Genomic DNA, 11,471 nt, shown 5'->3' on the forward strand with positions numbered 1-11,471 from the left:
AAAATAGCAATATAACTTACTTTAATGTTTTATTAATTTATTTAGATCCATATAAAAGTATATAAGTTATAAGTATAAAGTTATATAATTAACATAAACTAGCACTAGGATTAATTACATTAATAACTTTGTATATATAACTAATGACAAAATGGTGAAGGTAATTTATATTCAACTTTCTTATGGATATTATAAATTAAAAACTATTTCATATAATTTATAATCTTAGCAAAGTCAAAATGATTTCATGAAATCAAATACATAAAATATCTACTGAAACATAATCAAGCACGGATCAAATAGAGAATATTAGTACACTATATAAATTTTAATATTAGAATAATTTGTTTAGTCATAAAATTATTTATTATTTTATTAAACTGATAAACTTATGGATATTATAAATTAAAAATTATTTTATATAATTTATAAACTTAGCAAGGTCAAAATGATTTGATGAAATCAAATAGTTAAAATATCTATTCAAACATACTTAAGCATATAGCAAATAGAAAATCTCAGTATATAACATAAATTAGTTTAATATATTAATACTGTGTTTAGACCAATATAAAATTATTGTATAATTAATATAGAGTGTATAGCAAATATTTTATTTGGTGGTCATGACAAAATGGTGAAGGTACTCAAATATTCAACTTTTTTATGAATATAAATTGAAAATTAATTTATATAATTTATAAACTTAGCAAGGTCAAAATGATTTGATGAAATCAAGTAGTTAAAATATCTATTCAAACATACTTAAGCATGTAACAAATAGAAAATCTCAGTATATAACATAAATTAGTTTAATATTTTAATACTGTGTTTAGACCAATATAAAATTATTGTGTAATTAATATAGAGTATATAGCAAATATTTTATTTGGTGGTCATGACAAAATGGTGAAGGTACTAAATATTCAACTTTTTTATGAATATAAATTGAAAATTATTTTATATAATTTATAAACTTAGCAAGGTCAAAATGATTTGATGAAATCAAGTAGTTAAAATATCTATTCAAACATACTTAAGCATGTAACAAATAGAAAATCTCAGTATATAACATAAATTAGTTTAATATTTTAATACTGTGTTTAGACCAATATAAAATTATTGTATAATTAATATAGAATGTACAGTAAATATTTTATTTGGTGGTCATGACAAAATGGTGAAGGTACTCAAATATTCAACTTTTTTGTGAATATAAATTGAAAATTATTTTATATAATTTATAAACTTAGCAAGGTCAAAATGATTTGATGAAATCAAATACTTAAAATATCTTTTCAAACATACTTAAGCATGTAACAAATAGAAAATCGCAGTATATAACATAAATTAGTTTAATATTTTAATACTGTGTTTAGACCAATATAAAATTATTGTATAATTAATATAGAGTATATAGCAAATATTTTATTTGGTGGTCATGACAAAATGGTGAAGGTACTCAAATATTCAACTTTTTTATGAATATAAATTGACAATTATTTTATATAATTTATAAACTTAGCAAGGTCAAAATGATTTGATGAAATCAAATATTTAAAATAACTTTTCAAACATACTTAAGCATGTAACAAATAGAAAATCTCAGTATATAACATAAATTAGTTTAATATTTTAATACTGTGTTTAGACCAATATAAAATTATTGTATAATTAATATAGAGTATATAGCAAATATTTTATTTGGTGGTCATGACAAAATGGTGAAGGTACTCTAATATTCAACTTTTTTATGAATATAAATTGACAATTATTTTATATAATTTATAAACTTAGCAAGGTCAAAATGATTTGATGAAATCAAATATTTAAAATAACTTTTCAAACATACTTAAGCATGTAACAAATAGGAAATCTCAGTATATAACATAAATTAGTTTAATATTTTAATACTGTGTTTAGACCAATATAAAATTATTGTATAATTAATATAGAGTATATAGCAAATATTTTATTTGGTGGTCATTACAAAATGGTGAAGGTACTCTAATATTCAACTTTTTTATGAATATAAATTGACAATTATTTTATATAATTTATAAACTTAGCAAGGTCAAAATGATTTGATGAAATCAAATATTTAAAATAACTTTTCAAACATACTTAAGCATGTAACAAATAGGAAATCTCAGTATATAACATAAATTAGTTTAATATTTTAATACTGTGTTTAGACCAATATAAAATTATTGTATAATTAATATAGAGTATATAGCAAATATTTTATTTGGTGGTCATGACAAAATGGTGAAGGTACTCAAATATTCAACTTTTTTATGAATATAAATTGACAATTATTTTATATAATTTATAAACTTAGCAAGGTCAAAATGATTTGATGAAATCAAATATTTAAAATAACTTTTCAAACATACTTAAGCATGTAACAAATAGGAAATCTCAGTATATAACATAAATTAGTTTAATATTTTAATACTGTGTTTAGACCAATATAAAATTATTGTATAATTAATATAGAGTGTATAGCAAATATTTTATTTGGTGGTCATGACAAAATGGTGAAGGTACTCAAATATTCAACTTTTTTATGAATATAAATTGACAATTATTTTATATAATTTATAAACTTAGCAAGGTCAAAATGATTTGATGAAATCAAATATTTAAAATAACTTTTCAAACATACTTAAGCATGTAACAAATAGGAAATCTCAGTATATAACATAAATTAGTTTAATATTTTAATACTGTGTTTAGACCAATATAAAATTATTGTATAATTAATATAGAGTATATAGCAAATATTTTATTTGGTGGTCATGACAAAATGGTGAAGGTACTCAAATATTCAACTTTTTTATGAATATAAATTGACAATTATTTTATATAATTTATAAACTTAGCAAGGTCAAAATGATTTGATGAAATCAAATATTTAAAATAACTTTTCAAACATACTTAAGCATGTAACAAATAGGAAATCTCAGTATATAACATAAATTAGTTTAATATTTTAATACTGTGTTTAGACCAATATAAAATTATTGTATAATTAATATAGAGTATATAGCAAATATTTTATTTGGTGGTCATGACAAAATGGTGAAGGTACTCAAATATTCAACTTTTTTATGAATATAAATTGACAATTATTTTATATAATTTATAAACTTAGCAAGGTCAAAATGATTTGATGAAATCAAATATTTAAAATAACTTTTCAAACATACTTAAGCATGTAACAAATAGGAAATCTCAGTATATAACATAAATTAGTTTAATATTTTAATACTGTGTTTAGACCAATATAAAATTATTGTATAATTAATATAGAGTGTATAGCAAATATTTTATTTGGTGGTCATGACAAAATGGTGAAGGTACTCAAATATTCAACTTTTTTATGAATATAAATTGACAATTATTTTATATAATTTATAAACTTAGCAAGGTCAAAATGATTTGATGAAATCAAATATTTAAAATAACTTTTCAAACATACTTAAGCATGTAACAAATAGGAAATCTCAGTATATAACATAAATTAGTTTAATATTTTAATACTGTGTTTAGACCAATATAAAATTATTGTATAATTAATATAGAGTATATAGCAAATATTTTATTTGGTGGTCATGACAAAATGGTGAAGGTACTCAAATATTCAACTTTTTTATGAATATAAATTGACAATTATTTTATATAATTTATAAACTTAGCAAGGTCAAAATGATTTGATGAAATCAAATATTTAAAATAACTTTTCAAACATACTTAAGCATGTAACAAATAGGAAATCTCAGTATATAACATAAATTAGTTTAATATTTTAATACTGTGTTTAGACCAATATAAAATTATTGTATAATTAATATAGAGTATATAGCAAATATTTTATTTGGTGGTCATGACAAAATGGTGAAGGTACTCAAATATTCAACTTTTTTATGAATATAAATTGACAATTATTTTATATAATTTATAAACTTAGCAAGGTCAAAATGATTTGATGAAATCAAATATTTAAAATAACTTTTCAAACATACTTAAGCATATAACAAATAGAAAATCTCAGTATATAACATAAATTAGTTTAATATTTTAATACTGTGCTTAGACCAATATAAAATTATTGTATAATTAATATAGAGTATATAGCAATTATTTTATTTGGTGGTCATGACAAAATGGTGAAGGTACTAAATATTCAACTTTTTTATGAATATAAATTGAAAATTATTTTATATAATTTATAAACTTAGCAAGGTCAAAATGATTTGATGAAATCAGATACTTAAAATATCTTTTCAAACATGCTTAAGCATGTAACAAATAGAAAATCTCAGTATATAACATAAATTAGTTTAATATTTTAATACTATGTTTAGAGCAATATAAATTTATTGTATAATTAATATAGAATGTACAGTAAATATTTTATATGGTGGTCATGACAAAATGGCGAAGGTACTTAAATATTCAACTTTTTTATGAATATAAATTGAAAATTATTTTATATAATTTATAAACTTAGCAAGGTCAAAATGATTTGATGAAATCAAATACTTAAAATATCTTTTCAAGCATACTTAAAAGCATATAATATGTAGAAAATATCACTATATAACATAAATTAGTTTAATATTTTAATACTATGTTTAGAGCAATATAAATTTATTGTATAATTAATATAGAATGTACAGTAAATATTTTATATGGTGGTCATGACAAAATGGCGAAGGTACTTATATATTCAACTTTTTTATGAATATAAATTGAAAATTATTTTATATAATTTATAAACTTAGCAAGGTCAAAATGATTTGATGAAATCAGATACTTAAAATATCTTTTCAAACATACTTAAGCATGTAACAAATAGAAAATCTCAGTATATAACATAAATTAGTTTAATATTTTAATACTGTGTTTAGACCAATATAAAATTATTGTATAATTAATATAGAGTATATAGCAAATATTTTATTTGGTGGTCATGACAAAATGGTGAAGGTACTCAAATATTCAACTTTTTTATGAATATAAATTGACAATTATTTTATATAATTTATAAACTTAGCAAGGTCAAAATGATTTGATGAAATCAAATATTTAAAATAACTTTTCAAACATACTTAAGCATATAACAAATAGAAAATCTCAGTATATAACATAAATTAGTTTAATATTTTAATACTGTGCTTAGACCAATATAAAATTATTGTATAATTAATATAGAGTATATAGCAATTATTTTATTTGGTGGTCATGACAAAATGGTGAAGGTACTAAATATTCAACTTTTTTATGAATATAAATTGAAAATTATTTTATATAATTTATAAACTTAGCAAGGTCAAAATGATTTGATGAAATCAGATACTTAAAATATCTTTTCAAACATGCTTAAGCATGTAACAAATAGAAAATCTCAGTATATAACATAAATTAGTTTAATATTTTAATACTATGTTTAGAGCAATATAAATTTATTGTATAATTAATATAGAATGTACAGTAAATATTTTATATGGTGGTCATGACAAAATGGCGAAGGTACTTAAATATTCAACTTTTTTATGAATATAAATTGAAAATTATTTTATATAATTTATAAACTTAGCAAGGTCAAAATGATTTGATGAAATCAAATACTTAAAATATCTTTTCAAGCATACTTAAAAGCATATAATATGTAGAAAATATCACTATATAACATAAATTAGTTTAATATTTTAATACTATGTTTAGAGCAATATAAATTTATTGTATAATTAATATAGAATGTACAGTAAATATTTTATATGGTGGTCATGACAAAATGGCGAAGGTACTTATATATTCAACTTTTTTATGAATATAAATTGAAAATTATTTTATATAATTTATAAACTTAGCAAGGTCAAAATGATTTGATGAAATCAGATACTTAAAATATCTTTTCAAACATACTTAAGCATGTAACAAATAGAAAATCTCAGTATATAACATAAATTAGTTTAATATTTTAATACTATGTTTAGAGCAATATAAAATTATTGTATAATTAATATAGAATGTATAGTAAATATTTTATTTGGTGGTGATGACAAAATGGTGAAGGTACTTTAATATGCAACTTTTTTATGAATATAAATTTAAAATTATTTTATATAATTTATAAATGTAGCAAGGTCAAAATGATTTGATGAAATTAAATACTTAAAATTTCTACTGAAACAAATTTAAGCATATAACAAATAGAAAATCTCAATATATAATACTGTGTTTAGAGCAATATAAAATTATTGTATAATTAATATAGAATGTATAGTAAATATTTTATTTGGTGGTCATGACAAAATGGTGAAGGTTCCTAAATATTCAACTTTTTTATGAATATAAATTAAAAATTATTTTATAGAAATTATTTCATTTGTCAATCTTGTTAATAAATTTCCCTAAAAAATGGAAAAATCTTTAGTGGTGAACATGTCGTTAGATTTTCATGAAAATTGGAACGTAGGTAGGGCTGATGGTGCTCATTACGAATCGGCTACGCGGAACTCTGCATCATCAATAGTTTCTCCATAAAAGTGGTAAAACCATTTCTGGTGAACGCGTCGTTAGATTTTGATGAAAATTGGAACGTAGGTAAGGCTGATGGTGCTCGTTACGAATCGGATACGCGGAACTCTGCATCATCAATAGTTTCTCCATAAAAGTGGTAAAACCATTTCTGGTGAACGCGTAGTTAGATTTCGATGAAAATTGGAACGTAGGTAGGGCTGATGGTGCTCATTACGAATCGGCTACGCGGAACTCTGCATCATCAACGGTTTCTCCATAAAAGTGGTAAAACCATTTCTGGTGAACGCGTCGTTAGATTTTGATGAAAATTGGAACGTAGGTAGGGCTGATGGTGCTCATTACGAATCGGCTACGCGGAACTCTGCATCTTCAATAGTTTCTCCATAAAAGTGGTAAAACCATTTCTGGTGAACGCGTCGTTAGATTTTGATGAAAATTGGAACGTAGGTAGGGCTGATGGTACTCATTACGAATCGGATACGCGGAACTCTGCATCATCAATAGTTTCTCCATAAAAGTGGTAAAACCATTTCTGGTGAACGCGTCGTTAGATTTCGATGAAAATTGGAACGTAGGTAGGGCTGATGGTGCTCATTACGAATCGGCTACGCGGAACTCTGCATCATCAATAGTTTCTCCATAAAGGTGGTAAAACCATTTCTGGTGAACGCGTCGTTAGATTTTGATGAAAATTGGAACGTAGGTAGGGCTGATGGTACTCATTACGAATCGGATACGCGGAACTCTGCATCATCAATAGTTTCTCCATAAAAGTGGTAAAACCATTTCTGGTGAACGCGTCGTTAGATTTTGATGAAAATTGGAACGTAGTTAGGGCTGATGGTGCTCATTACGAATCGGCTACGCGGAACTCTGCATCATCAATAGTTTCTCCATAAAGGTGGTAAAACCATTTCTGGTGAACGCGTCGTTAGATTTTGATGAAAATTGGAACGTAGGTAGGGCTGATGGTGCTCATTACGAATCGGCTACGCGGAACTCTGCATCTTCAATAGTTTCTCCATAAAAGTGGTAAAACCATTTCTGGTGAACGCGTCGTTAGATTTTGATGAAAATTGGAACGTAGGTAGGGCTGATGGTGCTCATTACGAATCGGATACGCGGAACTCTGCATCATCAATAGTTTCTCCATAAAAGTGGTAAAACCATTTCTGGTGAACGCGTCGTTAGATTTCGATGAAAATTGGAACGTAGGTAGGGCTGATGGTGCTCATTACGAATCGGCTACGCGGAACTCTGCATCATCAATAGTTTCTCCATAAAAGTGGTAAAACCATTTCTGGTGAACGCGTCGTTAGATTTGGATGAAAATTGGAACGTAGGTAGGGCTGATGGTGCTCATTACGAATCGGCTACGCGGAACTCTGCATCATCAATAGTTTCTCCATAAAAGTGGTAAAACCATTTCTGGTGAACGCGTCGTTAGATTTTGATGAAAATTGGAACGTAGGTAGGGCTGATGGTGCTCATTACGAATCGGCTACGCGGAACTCTGCATCATCAATAGTTTCTCCATAAAAGTGCTAAAACCATTTCTGGTGAACGCGTCGTTAGATTTGGATGAAAATTGGAACGTAGGTAGGGCTGATGGTGCTCATTACGAATCGGCTACGCGGAACTCTGCATCATCAATAGTTTCTCCATAAAAGTGGTAAAACCATTTCTGGTGAACGCGTCGTTAGATTTCGATGAAAATTGGAACGTAGGTAGGGCTGATGGTGCTCATTACGAATCGGCTACGCGGAACTCTGCATCATCAATGGTTTCTCCATAAAAGTGGTAAAACCATTTCTGGTGAACGCGTCGTTAGATTTCGATGAAAATTGGAACGTAGGTAGGGCTGATGGTGCTCATTACGAATCGGCTACGCGGAACTCTGCATCATCAATAGTTTCTCCATAAAAGTGGTAAAACCATTTCTGGTGAACGCGTCGTTAGATTTCGATGAAAATTGGAACGTAGGTAGGGCTGATGGTGCTCATTACGAATCGGCTACGCGGAACTCTGCATCATCAAAAGTTTCTCCATAAAAGTGGTAAAACCATTTCTGGTGAACGCGTCGTTAGATTTTGATGAAAATTGGAACGTAGGTAGGGCTGATGGTGCTCATTACGAATCGGCTACGCGGAACTCTGCATCATCAACGGTTTCTCCATAAAAGTGGTAAAACCATTTCTGGTGAACGCGTCGTTAGATTTTGATGAAAATTGGAACGTAGGTAGGGCTGATGGTGCTCATTACGAATCGGCTACGCGGAACTCTGCATCATCAACGGTTTCTCCATAAAAGTGGTAAAACCATTTCTGGTGAACGCGTCGTTAGATTTTGATGAAAATTGGAACGTAGGTAGGGCTGATGGTGCTCATTACGAATCGGCTACGCGGAACTCTGCATCATCAACGGTTTCTCCATAAAAGTGGTAAAACCACTTCTGGTGAACGCGTCGTTAGATTTTGATGAAAATTGGAACGTAGGTAGGGCTGATGGTGCTCATTACGAATCGGCTACGCGGAACTCTGCATCATCAATGGTTTCTCCATAAAAGTGGTAAAACCATTTCTGGTGAACGCGTCGTTAGATTTCGATGAAAATTGGAACGTAGGTAGGGCTGATGGTGCTCATTACGAATCGGCTACGCGGAACTCTGCATCATCAATAGTTTCTCCATAAAAGTGGTAAAACCATTTCTGGTGAACGCGTCGTTAGATTTCGATGAAAATTGGAACGTAGGTAGGGCTGATGGTGCTCATTACGAATCGGCTACGCGGAACTCTGCATCATCAAAAGTTTCTCCATAAAAGTGGTAAAACCATTTCTGGTGAACGCGTCGTTAGATTTTGATGAAAATTGGAACGTAGGTAGGGCTGATGGTGCTCATTACGAATCGGCTACGCGGAACTCTGCATCATCAACGGTTTCTCCATAAAAGTGGTAAAACCATTTCTGGTGAACGCGTCGTTAGATTTTGATGAAAATTGGAACGTAGGTAGGGTTGATGGTGCTCATTACGAATCGGCTACGCGGAACTCTGCATCATCAACGGTTTCTCCATAAAAGTGGTAAAACCATTTCTGGTGAACGCGTCGTTAGATTTTGATGAAAATTGGAACGTAGGTAGGGCTGATGGTGCTCATTACGAATCGGCTACGCGGAACTCTGCATCATCAACGGTTTCTCCATAAAAGTGGTAAAACCACTTCTGGTGAACGCGTCGTTAGATTTTGATGAAAATTGGAACGTAGGTAGGGCTGATGGTGCTCATTACGAATCGGCTACGCGGAACTCTGCATCATCAATGGTTTCTCCATAAAAGTGGTAAAACCATTTCTGGTGAACGCGTCGTTAGATTTCGATGAAAATTGGAACGTAGGTAGGGCTGATGGTGCTCATTACGAATCGGCTACGCGGAACTCTGCATCATCAATAGTTTCTCCATAAAAGTGGTAAAACCATTTCTGGTGAACGCGTCGTTAGATTTCGATGAAAATTGGAACGTAGGTAGGGCTGATGGTGCTCATTACGAATCGGCTACGCGGAACTCTGCATCATCAAAAGTTTCTCCATAAAAGTGGTAAAACCATTTCTGGTGAACGCGTCGTTAGATTTTGATGAAAATTGGAACGTAGGTAGGGCTGATGGTGCTCATTACGAATCGGCTACGCGGAACTCTGCATCATCAACGGTTTCTCCATAAAAGTGGTAAAACCATTTCTGGTGAACGCGTCGTTAGATTTTGATGAAAATTGGAACGTAGGTAGGGCTGATGGTGCTCATTACGAATCGGCTACGCGGAACTCTGCATCATCAACGGTTTCTCCATAAAAGTGGTAAAACCATTTCTGGTGAACGCGTCGTTAGATTTTGATGAAAATTGGAACGTAGGTAGGGCTGATGGTGCTCATTACGAATCGGCTACGCGGAACTCTGCATCATCAACGGTTTCTCCATAAAAGTGGTAAAACCACTTCTGGTGAACGCGTCTTTAGATTTTGATGAAAATTGGAACGTAGGTAGGGCTGATGGTGCTCATTACGAATCGGCTACGCGGAACTCTGCATCATCAACGGTTTCTCCATAAAAGTGGTAAAACCATTTCTGGTGAACGCGTCGTTAGATTTTGATGAAAATTGGAACGTAGGTAGGGCTGATGGTGCTCATTACGAATCGGCTACGCGGAACTCTGCATCATCAATAGTTTCTCCATAAAAGTGGTAAAACCATTTCTGGTGAACGCGTCGTTAGATTTTGATGAAAATTGGAACGTAGGTAGGGCTGATGGTGCTCATTACGAATCGGCTACGCGGAACTCTGCATCATCAACGGTTTCTCCATAAAAGTGGTAAAACCATTTCTGGTGAACGCGTCGTTAGATTTTGATGAAAATTGGAACGTAGTTAGGGCTGATGGTGCTCATTACGAATCGGCTACGCGGAACTCTGCATCATCAATAGTTTCTCCATAAAAGTGGTAAAACCATTTCTGGTGAACGCGTCGTTAGATTTTGATGAAAATTGGAACGTAGGTAGGGCTGATGGTGCTCATTACGAATCGGCTACGCGGAACTCTGCATCATCAATAGTTTCTCCATAAAAGTGGTAAAACCATTTCTGGTGAACGCGTCGTTAGATTTTGATGAAAATTGGAACGTAGGTAGGGCTGATGGTGCTCATTACGAATCGGATACGCGGAACTCTGCATCATCAATAGTTTCTCCATAAAAGTGGTAAAACCATTTCTGGTGAACGCGTCGTTAGATTTCGATGAAAATTGGAACGTAGGTAGGGCTGATGGTGCTCATTACGAATCGGCTACGCGGAACTCTGCATCATCAATGGTTTCTCCATAAAAGTGGTAAAACCATTTCTGGTGAACGCGTCGTTAGATGTCGATGAAAATTG

Source organism: Rhynchophorus ferrugineus, unplaced genomic scaffold (genome assembly GCF_030347505.1).
Source record: "Rhynchophorus ferrugineus isolate W39M unplaced genomic scaffold, kcgeb_rfMv2 rfM10, whole genome shotgun sequence".
In the NCBI taxonomy this organism is placed as follows: domain Eukaryota; kingdom Metazoa; phylum Arthropoda; class Insecta; order Coleoptera; family Curculionidae; genus Rhynchophorus; species Rhynchophorus ferrugineus.